A 12,784-nucleotide genomic window follows, 5' to 3' on the forward strand; every position below is an offset into this window, starting at 1 on the left:
ACTTAAAATTGTTTGATTTCATTTTATAAATATGAACATGTAAGAACTAGTGCAAAGGGCATCACGTGTCAACACACATTCAGTAAATTCTTCTTGCACTTTCATGCTGAATGGCATTGATAAGATTTTTAACATAGAACTTTACCGCCGTCCAGCTTCTTTGTTTAAGTGCTTCTGGTGATGCCTTAATACAAGCAACACACTCCGACTTTCCTGGTACTTTCTCAGAGTTTATGAAGGCCATTAGTGTCTTTTCAACAGCGTGCACCTCCGCAAATGACCAACTCCTCCTCTTTGTGTTTTCTAAGACAGACAGAAAAAAGAAAAAGACTATCAGGGGTGTATAGCGATGTAAAAGATTAATCGTTGACCAATCAGCCTAATTAATTTGATCAAATGTGTAATTTCATCAAACAATGTCCTGAAAGGTGATATTCTGACACCAAGTCAAAGCCTTTTTTTTTTTTTTAAACAGTATGGTAACCTGATTTTTTTTTACAGCATCAGTTGTATTGACTGACCTGATATATATTTCACATTGTAGGAATAAACTGGGGATCTCAAAGATTAAAAGCTAGTATAAAGGAGAGAAGTGGTTGTCTCCAGGAGTCTTAGAGTGGCAAGGTGTAGGGTTGGTGTTCCCGTTAAAGAGCACGGATACAGCTGTCCAGTTTAGGGTTCATTTATTTGGCTGTGGTCTGTAATAACAATACAAAGTAACCATCAGTATAGCAAACACCATACATGATACACAAACATAATAAGAAACTAAGATTACAAAGGTCTGTATTCAGTACTCAAATACATCACATAACTTAAACCAATCACCTCACACGAGGCACACCGACAGCATAACTTAGCTTATTAGCTTTAACAACACACACCGGCATAAGATATCATTAGCCTATGCACGGCTAAACAATACACATTAACACAACGTTAACATCCAACTTAGGCAGTACAACGTAATTAGACTCACCTTCTGGCATTTACACACAGCAATAAACCCAGAGAGGTACAGGTGAATGTTGGGAAAGGGCAAAGGAAATTACAGTCTACCCGCTGCTGTATCGGGAGAAAACAACATTCACCGCACGGCACTTCACACACAGGTGCAGTGTGTTCAACAGTATCGGCTATCAGAAACGGCTATGGTGCGTTCAAGAACGTGGAACATATGACAACTTACAGAAACAAGCTATAACTGAATATAACTCAACTCAACAAAGCAAGTCAACAATACACAAACAGTGTGGGCTTTCTAACACAGCTGTCCCCAACTGTCTGCACAGACAGTCGAATCCAAGGTAGAAAGGCCACTCAGGCAGGTGGATCTTTAGCAGCATCTTCAAGCTTAGGAAGCTGGACCAGACGAGCTACTGGTCGAATGTATGTCCTATCCTTAACCTTGATGGCAGCAGTCCGGAAGCGTCGATCGGCTCCAGGATAAGTAGCTGTTACCTTCCCAACAGGCCATAAAGCTCATGGGAGCTGGAGATCCACAATGAGCACCACTTGGTTTGGTTCGAGGTGTTTCCCATCCTTCCGCCACTTCTGTCTCTTCTGTAGCCAGGCAGGTAGTGACCGATGAATCTGGACCAGAAGTGATCGACGAGGACTTGGCTCGACGATTCCCAAGGGTGTTACTAGGGTCATAGACGGCCTGAGGAAGTGATGCATCATAGCGTCCCATCAGTAGAATGCTAGGTGTGATGGGATCTGGATCAGCTATGTCTGATGAGACGTAGCCTAGGGGCTTAGCATTCAGGATGCCCTCCACTTCCACAAGAACTGTGCAGAGCACTGTTTCAGGCACGGACTGCTCCTTAAGTACGACCTTGAGAGCAGTCTTCACGGACCTCACTTCCCTCTCCCACGCCCCACCGAAGTGGGGAGCACTGGGATTGAAACAGAACTCTGTTCCTTCAGGTGAGGGACCATGGCCTCAAAGGCCTCACGTAGCTCTCGGGCTCCACCAACAAAATTTGTTCCGTTATCGGACAGGAGCTTGAAGGGTTTTCCTCTTCTGGCTATGAAACGTCCAGGGTTCCTACGCAAGTATGGAAAAGTATGGAATTTGATTTTATAAATTTCCAGGTCTGGAAAAGTATGGAAAATTGAAACTATTGTATGGAAAAATATTCATGTTTCCAAGACTTTTATCATTGTTCTGTTTTCTAATTATGAATATAAAAAAAAGAGAAATGTTTTTTTAAGGCGCTTGGCAGCGCAGCTAAAATGTTTGTGTGAGAGCACACAGAAGGTTACGCGTCCCAGAAAACATTTGGGCAGATTGAAAAGTTGAATGCTGCCCAGTAGGTGGCGGTAATGCTCCCTGAAATGGGTAGCAAACTGCCATAAACCTCAGAAGAAGAACAAGAAGAAGAGAATGTACTACACTCCAGTCCGGTAGGTGGCAGCAATGCACCTGTAAACTGGATGCCAGCCGCCAAGCAAAACCAACAGAAGAAGAAGAGGAAGAAGAAGAAGGGCAGGTGATGTCCACACTGTTCGTGAGCGAGCTATCCAAATGCCTTGTATGACCGTCGACAGAACTCATAATGGGAAGATGTAAATTTTCTGACGAGTGGTTTAGAAATCCGAAATATAAAGACTGGTTGGCCAAGGACACTGGACAGATAAAAAAAAAGCTAAATGCAGAATTTGTATGAAGTCGTTTGACATCTCTAACATGGGGGAGGCGACGGTTGCGAGTCACATGCAGGGGAAAAAACACTGCCGTCTTTTCACCGCATCCTCTGCACCGAGAGTCGCAATGTTTTTGACTCAACCCACCGAATGATGAACGGTGAGAACATTATTGAACATTATGAATTCAGTCTATTTGTTTTAGTTAGGTAACTTACAGTGTTAATTTCAAATGTTTACATACTGAAATGAATTATGTTTAAGTTAGGCTGCCGGTCATGTTTATTGTATGTTTACTTTATTTGCACAATCAATCAATAGTAGTATTTAATCTTATGATGTAAGCTGGCTACAGTGCACTGACATGCCGTCTATCATAGCGGACTATTTAATGTGTCTCGTCGGCGATAAAAAAAAAAAAAGAGAGAGAGAGACAGAGAGAGACCCACTGTGGCCGCAGCGTAGAGCCACAGTGACTCTGCCACAGCCTGATAGTTGATAAGTGAAGGGAGGTGAGGTGACGGCTTAAATGTTATGTGACACAAAGTATTATTTCAGAGGGCCAGTGCACTTCTTACTGCTTGTGTGTTTACAGACTCCAGTGTCATGATGCGCTGAAGAAAACTTGTTATGGTCAGAGTCTCCGTTGCCATGGTTACCAACAAGCGTTTGAGCCAGCGCAGTAATATTTAGAACGTAATCAGGCAATTTGACCGGAACGTCTTTATGGGTGTCCATTATCACTTTTTTTTTTTTTTTTTGTTTAATCAGAATCGAGTATTCACCCAGACCATGGTATAACACGTGTTATTATCTTTAAAGGCAATTCAATCATTCTGGTGTTTAAATGTTCATTATTGCTGGATGTGAAGCTGATATGTATAGTAATTATTATTTTGCAATGAGCCCAAATTGTTTATCTTTTTCAGTGACACAGCTCCAGCTACATCCAGTGATACAGCTGCAGCTACATCCAGTAGCTTGATGAGGACCTTTGTAAGTGGGCCAGAGGTTCTGTCTGCGGAAGTGTACTGGGCACTTGATGTCATTGAGAAGAATGGATCCCTCAACAGCTGTGCTGGAAAGAGTCAACTTTTCTGCCTTATGTTTCCAGACAGTAATATTGCCTCAAAGTTCACCTGCGGGGATGACAAGGCAGCTTACCTGACAACATTTGGCATTGCACCACATTTCTCATCACTTCTCTTGTCAAAAGTGAAATTTGCTAGTGACTATATCCTACTGTTTGATGAAAGTTTGAACCGCCCCCTCCAGTCAAAACAACTTGATGTGCACGTACGCTTTTGGGATGGAGACTGTGTAAACACAAGGTTTTACGACTCTCATTTTCTTGGACATGCATGTGCTGATGACCTCTACAGTCCACTATGCACAAACTGCAACACTGTTAGCATTCATGGCATATTGCAGCTAGCAATGGATGGACCAAATGTAAACTGGAAGCTGTTTGACACACTGTCCAGGGACTTGGAAGAGGAGATTGGCTCCAAACTCCTCAACATAGGGAGCTGTGGTCTACATGTAATGCACAATGCATTTAAAGCTGGCAGCAACACAACCACCTGGGACATTGAGCACACTCTAAATAGTCTTTACCGGCTTTTTAAGGACTCCCCAGCCAGATGTGATGATTATGCAAAAGTAACAGGTTCAACTGTTTTTCCTCTCAATTACTGTCAACATAGACGGCTAGAGAATGTCACAGTCCTAGAAAGAGCCATTACAATATGACCACAGGTCCAGACATATGTGGCTAATGTTAAGGCCTCTAAAGTGCCACATCCAAAAAACAGGTCTTTTGACTGTATTGAAAAGGAATGCTCTGACCCCATGTTTTTGGTAAAGGCCAACACCTTCCTCTCCATTGCACAAGAGTGCACAGCTTTTCTAATCAAATATCAAACTGATCAGCCCATGCTACCTTTCCTGACAGATGATCTTTTCATTATACTGAAGCACCTTCTCCAGAGATTTGTCACTGACGAAACACTTAAGAGGGTGTAGACACCACTGAGGCTCTTCTCAGAAGACTTCAAGGAGCAAGCAAATCACAAAGATGCCTCCCTTATCAATATAGGATTTGTTGCAGACAAACTACTTTCAGAGTTGAAACTGAAGAAGCTGCTGGATAAATGCCCCCTTAAGTACACTCTGGTGAGAAACCTAGCATGGCTGGATCCACAGAAGATCAAAGAGAAACCAGACACTTGTGAGAAACAACTGAAACTCTGCTTGCAGATCATCTCCAGAGCTGGACGAGTTAGAGAGAGCAAGTGTGACAGAATCCTCAACCAGTTCAGGGACTTCACTGTGATGTGCAAAACAAGTGAGGATGCCTCACAGTGGCCGACAGGTGCCCACTCCAGACTGGACACCTTCTTCTATGCACAGCTGGCCAAACAGCATCAATTCAGAGATCTGTGGGAAATTGTCCAAAAGATTCTTCTGTTGTCCCATGGCCAGGCTCTGTAGAACGAGGGTTCTCTATTAATAAGAACATTGTTGTCGAAAACATGAAGGAGAGAACTTTGATTGCCCAGCGGGTAATTGTGGACCACTTGCACCATGTGGGTGGGGTAGCTAAGGTACAGATGACCAAAGAACTACTTCAGTCTGCACGCTTTGCACGACAGAGATACCATTTGTACCTTGAGGAGGAGAAGAAGAAGAAGGAGCAATCACGGCAAACACAGAAACGGAGGACCGTACAGGATGAAGTTGACCAACTCAAGAAGAAGAGAATAAAGCTTCAGACACACATAAATGCACTCCTGGCATCAGCAGATGAACTCGCAGTTGAAGCAGAAGTCACTGACAAGATATATGTCCTCACTAAATCAAATGCCCTCCGGAAAGCTGCCAAAGACAAAAAACAACAGCTAATGCAGTATGATAAAGAATTAGAAAAGAAAATCTCAGAAATTAATGCACTTTGAGGCCATGCAGTCTGTCTGTCTTTGTGTGTGTGTCTGTGTCTTTGTGTCTGTATCTGTAAATGTGTCTGTTTTTGTGTGTGTCTGTCATGTGTCTGTGTCTGTCTTTGTGTGTGTGTGTGTGTGTGTGTGTGTCTGTGTCTGTGTGTGTGTGTGTCTGTATCTGTCTGTGTCTGTCAATCAGACAGTTCCAGTCAGTTCCTTTTCACAGTCCCTCAGTGGTTCTTTGTTGTGGGTTTTGATGTAAAAACAAGTCAGTTAAATATGTTATACCTGCTGTTTACATTTTATTCCATTTTTGCATGCAGGTCTCAAAAGCCATTCTTTTAATGTATTATTTATTTTACTTTAAAGTCATTTGTTAAACAGTATTTACAAGTATGTTTTATGTTGAAGCATTTGATGCCAGTGACCAAAGCCTTTCCTAGTTCTTTATTTTAATTTATAATGTTTAATTTATGATTTGTTAATTTATTTTAGTATTAATTGACTTACTTTATAGTTACTTGTTAAACACTATTAAAATGTTTATTTGATGTTTAAGAATGCCAGTGAGGCCAAGTCTTTTTTTGTAACTTCCCTTGTGTTACTCCAGGGGTTTGAGAGATGTAGACAGTACAGTAGTTCAACTGTTCACATGCAACTTAAAATAAAAAAGCTGTGCACTGAATTCATCTGGATTTGGTCTTTATTTATTTGTATGAGCTACATTACCTAGCTATAATCTTCTGGAAATTATTTGGTGACTTAATGGCATACATATTCAGAATAATAAAAACAAACGATTAAATTCCATAATTTATTTACATGATGCACATCTATTTACTCAAATGTCACAAATTATTAGAATTTTTTAACGAGAAGTCTGGAAATTAGGGTCTGGAAAAAGTATGGAATTTTGAAATTTCAAATGTGTAGGAACCCTGAATGTCGTAGGGACTTTAGAAAGGCGTCAGCGTCGAGGCTCTCCAGGAGGTCTAGATGTACACAGCGGGTTGTCATGCACTTGAAGACAATGCCCCAACACTTCTCTGTTCGACGTCCGATCTTCACTGTGAAGGGGCCAAAACAATCAACTCCAGGCGAATAGGAGAGTGGCTTATAGAGACGTAGACGAGCAGGTGGCAAATCCGCCATCTTGGGAAGGAGGATTAGTGCGCCATGCCTGGCATTGCATGCAGCGACTCTGATACCTCTTGACTGCTTCCCTCCCCTGCAGGATCCAAAACCGACGCCGCAGTTCACCCAGCACTCTTTCAGGTCCAGGATGCAGGAGGGTCTCATAAAAATCCTGGATGATAAGGTTGGTCAGCGGATGCTTTGGGTCTTGCAAGACCGGGTGGATGGTGTCTGGTTCTAAATGATCTGCTCTCCGTAACCTCCCCCCGACTCTGAGGAGTACTGTATCCTTGTCATACTCGGGAGATAGGGAGCACAAACGACTGGAGGTTGGTAAGGGCCGGTCGGAGATGAGAGCTTTGACCTCTTCTGGAAATGACTCTAATTGCGCTTGTTTTAGGAGGAGATTCTTAGCTTTGATGTAGTCAGCTGCTTCACTGGGCGAGTCAGAGTTTGGATCGGCCGCCCTGTGAAGGGACCGTGCTGTTGTCTGCATGAGGTCCTTCCATGTGGAGAACTGGCTGACGTCAGGTAGTAGGTAGGACAGGTGTCGACAGTCTCATGTCCGCAGAAGGAGAATTTCTTCAGCTCGCTATCATCTGCCTCTGGATAGGATGATAAGTTGGTCGGCCAGCGTGACGTAGGAAATCAGGGCCTTGGTGCCAATGATGTGGTTGGGACAGCTCCTTCAGGGTCTTGCCCCGCGTGATGTCATCAGCAGGGTTGTTCGCACTATCCACGTACCTCCAGTTGCTCACCTCCGTGAGACTCTGGATCTCTGCCACACGTGTTCCCATGAAGACCTTATAGTGGCAAGATTCCGACCTGATCCAGTGTAGAACTGTAGTGGAGTCGGACCAGAGGATGATCTTCCTGATGGGTAAAGTGAGCTCAGTGTGAAGGACGCTGGCTAGTTGAGCACCGGTGAGTGCAGCACTCAGCTCTAGCCATGGCATGGACAGCTGTTTCTTTGGCGCTACACAGGACCTGGCCAGGACAAATGAGACATGAACTTCCCTCTGAGCATCTTCTCTCCGTAGGTAAGCAACAGACCCATAAGCCCTCTCAGAAGTGTCACAGAAGATGTGCAGATCTCTGCTGGATGTGTCTGTAGACGCTAGTGCATAACATCTGGGGATTTCCATCTGCATGAGGTCTGGAATCTCCCGTTCCCAGGCAAGCCATCTGTCACAAAGGCTCTGTGGCTGGATTGGGTTATCCCAGCCGATTTGTTCCTTCCAAAGATCCTGGACTAAAATCTTGGCTCTGGTGGTAAATGGTACAATATAACCTAGCGGGTCATATTGACAGGCAAGTACCTTGTAGACGCTCCTCAATGTGGGTCCAGTTCTCTCCCATCGTAGCCCAAGAGTTGGCTCCTGAAGGTCCATGCTGGATTGGGAGAGCCATAGCTCACTGCTCTCGGATCTGGTGTCGGATGGAAGATGTTAAATGACTGCCGGGACATTGCTAGCCCACTGGCATATCTCGAAGCCCCCAGTGTGGAGTAGCTGGCGCAGGCCATCGACAAGATCCTTTGCTTCCTCCTTTGAGTGGGTGCTGCGGAGACAGTTATCCACATAGAACGACTGCTGAACACAATCAATGAGATGGCTTTTGGACTCACTCGTGTCCTGGACGTGCCGCTGCAGGGTGTAGATGGCACAGCAAGGGCTGCACATAGTGCCAAATGGCAGGACTTGCCATTCGTAGATCTTTGGCTCTTCAGTCCTTTTCATATCCTGCCAGATGAAGCGCAGGACTGGTTTGTTGGCTGGCAGAAGGCGTATCTGGTGGAACATACCTTTGATATCACCACTCACTGCAACTGGGTACTGCCAAAACTGAATAAGGACTCCTAGCAGTGATGGGCCTAGGGCAGGTCCAGGGAGGAGAAGGACGTTGAGAGACTTTCCTTCATACTGAAAGGAGCAGTTAAAGACAATCCTGTCTTTGCTGTTGTGCCACACCATATGGTGAGGTATAAACCAGGATTCTGGAGTTGATGTCGCTGCCTTGGGTGGCACCGCTGCTAAGTAGCCCATCTTCTCTAGTTTCTGGATCTCTTGACAATAGACCTTGACGTGCTGTGGGTCTTTGGCGAGTCTCCTCTCAGTTCTACGAAGACTTGGCAACACTGCTTCCATAAGAGCTTGAAGGGTGGCGTAGTTGGCCCGGCGAAGCAGTGGTGTAGCATATCTTTGGACCCCGTCAACATTGACTCTGACAGTGGATGTCTGGAGCAGGTTTAAGGCTTGCTGATCTTGCTTCGATCGGGTCACCTGCTTCTCGCTCGTATAAGGCAGTGTATCAATCTGCCAAAGACGTTTAACGTTCTTGAAAAACTCAGCGGTAGGGGAAGCTGTTGCTGTGAACAGGCACTGTTGCTTGGATGCAGGAACTTGGTCGATACTGGTGGGACCTTGTGACCAGCCAAGCTTGGTGTGGACTGCGATGGGTCCCCCTGAGGGGCCCAACTGCACCGGCTCTATGGGTGTCAGGAGATGAGGCATGTCAGATCCAATGAGCAGCAGGGGTTGAGCGTGGTCTACAGGAGTTAAAGGTAGGCTGCGGAGGTGCTTATATCTGCATTGGAGAGTTCTCACTGGATAAGAATGTTCTGAGAGTCCCAGGTTGTCAGTGGTGAATGCCTGACGTATGTGATACTTCTCTTCAGGTTTGGGCAGGGAAGACAAGTAAAAGGCGACTGATGTACCGTGAAGCTGCACTACCTCTTGGTGAACAGTTCGAAGGGTAAGTGTTTCAGGCTGTGTGGGGAGGTTCAGGCGTTGCAAAGCGTGTGGCAAGATGATGCTTCGCTCCGAGCCGTCGTCTAGTACTGCACAGGTCTCCAGTACTCTGTCTTGATTATGAAGTAAGACTTTCACAACCTTCAACATCACCTTGGGGGATCTGTTTGGTCTATCCAGGTACGCCTTTGCAGTCGGAGCGGTCACCATGAGCACACTCTGCTGGGTTTGCCTGACTGCATCGTGCAGTACTGTTAGATGTTGCTCCTTACAGGTATTGCACGGTCGTTTGAGGGTGCAAACATTAGGCTTGTGAGTTCGTCCGCACTTCCAACACCGCTGTCCATCCACTATCCACTTGATTATCTGGTTTGTGTTCAGTTTCTTGAACTCTGGGCAAGCGTTCAGGAAATGTTCTTTATTGTGGCACGTGTAAACGTTGGCCTGCATGTAAACGGTGACGTTACATGTAAATATGTCTCATACGGCAGTAGTCTGCAATTTTAGCTAGCTAGCTAGCCAACGTCAGCTACAAACTGCTAACGTTAGTGTTGGGTGAATACATATGACAGCAACATAAGGAGCTAATGTTAGCTATGTCGACTACATAATGCAGAGTAATAATACATTTCCCCAACAAAACAAACAAGCTCATTCCTTGTCCAACAGAGACACAGCTACCTTGGCATCCGTGTTTGGGTCTTCGACTCTATCAGTTAATGCCATCGCTGAAAAGCCACTCCGATGTTGACTCTAATTTTACTTCTTGTGCTATCTAACTTCTTTTTTTGGTAGCCTTCTCGAGTTCAGTTCTTTTCTTTCTTAGGTAGGTACCGCTGGTGATGAGAAGTGTGGCTGTAGTTTCTCTGCCATTCTTGTCGTACACAGTCCGTCACAGCTCCAGCAGTGTGTTTCATAGACCCGGTCACGCACAATGAGTGATGCGCGGAGTCAGCACAGGGTGGGCAGGGTGGTCAGGTAAGGGCAGATCGATTGACAGGTAGTCAAAATTGATGGCCGGTTAAATTGACTGGATTAAATTTTTACAGCCCTGTCGCTGGGAGACCATGGATTTTTTTCGTTTTTTTTCAAATCACTTCATATTTTGAATGCTGTCAGGTTGTTAAGAAATGTTATACAAATATGATAGAAAATGAACAGAATTACCTACCCACGCTTTAATACAGGACTCCATCTTCTGTCAAATGTATTCTTTTGTAGCCTTAGCAGGTAGGTTATTCACTCCATCTCGTAAATTTCCAGGATCTTTTGGGTCCACAGATGGTATTGTAGGTGGCTCAGGCTTTAACCTATTAATTATAATGCTGTTAACTGCTGCAGCTAGCAAGATCTGCAATAAATAGTTTGCTGCTCTTCCCTCTATTCCTTTGGGTTTTACCCCTAATACAGCGAACCATGGGTCTTCAGGGATGTTAGCATGGAACACCTCTCAGAGGGATCGATATACCTCATCCCAGAATGGTCTTAGTGTGGAGCATGACCAGAATGTGTAAATGATTACCTATTTGTGCTCCACACCTTCTCCAACATTTGTTACTGTGTGTTGGGCCCATTTTTGCCATTATGTGTGGCGTTCAAAAATACCTGGGAAGAACTTTCCACTTGAATTCCTCCATGTGTTTGAGCTGGTAACCAAGTGTGCTTCAGGACAAATTACCTCCCAGTATTCCCTCAATATCTCTTGTTGCATCTCACCCTCCCATCTTTCTTTAATTTGTGCTGAATTATTTGGGTTCAGAAGTAAAAATTCCTGATATAATTTGAAGATTACTTTTCCCTCATCATTCCCAAATTGTAAATGCATCAGAAATCGCTCTTCTCCTGTGGAAATTACAATTTTGTCCCAATCTTTGTGTTTTGTTAGAAGGTGTCTCAATTGTAGATACCTAAAAAAGTCAGTTTTGGGGAGGAGGAACTAATTTCTTAATTTATCAATTGGCTTCATAGTGATCATAGTGAAATGACCACATAATTGGTGGATGTATTTAAATCCATATTCTGACCATCTTTTTAATCCCATATCTAATTGGGCAGGTGTGAAATTTCTAATTGAGCCTGTGCTTGTCAGAGGAGAGATTGATCTGGGTAGTTTAAATGAGGATTGTATTTTTCTCCATATCCTTAAAGGGGATATGGTCCACTCTCCCATCTCAGTCTTTTTCAGAGAGACATCTAGGAAGGGTAGCTCCGATAGAGGTTGTTGACATAGGCTTTTTTCAATGTTGAGCCATCGTGTATCTGTGAGGTCCCTGATCCACACTGTCAGAGGTTTTAGTTGTGCTGTCCAAAAGTAATATCTAAGATTTGGGAGTCCTAGTCCTCCTGCCATTTTGGTGATTTGCAAGGTTTTAAGTCTAACCCTTGGACGTTTCCCTTGCCAAATGAATATAGAGAACAACTGGTCTAATTTTTCAAATGTGCATTTAGGTATCTCTAATGGTAGCGTTTGAAATGGATCAACCTGGGCAGTAAATTCATCCGTATGCTCTCTATGCATCCTAGTAGGGATAAAGGGAGTGCTGTCCATCTGTCCAAATCATTGCTAATACTTTTAATTATTTTCTTATAATTGGCATCATACATTTACTGTAATGATGGGATGGATAAACACTGATCAATGAGACAATACAATTTGAATTTTTTCAATGTTTGAATTAGGAACCGCCAAGATACACAACCAAAAGCCTTATGTGTTTCTAGTGATGAATCATTGCCTCTTGCTTATTCCCCTGTGAATGTGTTATTAAATTTAGCATTACATTTATTGTCTCCATAATACCTTCCATCAATAAATCCGTTTAGATCAAGATGTATAATATGGGTACTGATTTTGCTTACTTGTTTAACCAGAATGGTTGTTAATATATGAAGGTCTCAATTCAGTAACGATATAGACCGATATTTGCTTAATTCCAGGAGGGGGCCATGATTCCAAATTTGAGAGTGTGATGGTATGCTTTTCTTTTATAAAATTCATTAGCAAAGCCATCTGGGCCTGGGCTTTTATTATTTTTTAATGTCGAGATTATCTCCTGTATATCCTCTTCCTTTATAGGTTCATCTAATTCTTTTGTCAATGAATCTGAGAATTTAGTTAGTTTGCTGTCTTTCAGGTAATGCATTAATTGTTCATCATCAGAATAGGCATCCGTGTTTTGGTTTAAAGCCTTATAAAAATCAGCGAATGATTCAGCAATTTCATCTGACTTTGTGAGAAAAGTAGTTAGATTTTTAGATTTTAACTTTTGTACAATATTTGACAATTGCTGTTTCCTTAAAAGAAATGCCAGC

This window comes from Pagrus major, chromosome 18, assembly GCF_040436345.1.
Source record: "Pagrus major chromosome 18, Pma_NU_1.0".
In the NCBI taxonomy this organism is placed as follows: domain Eukaryota; kingdom Metazoa; phylum Chordata; class Actinopteri; order Spariformes; family Sparidae; genus Pagrus; species Pagrus major.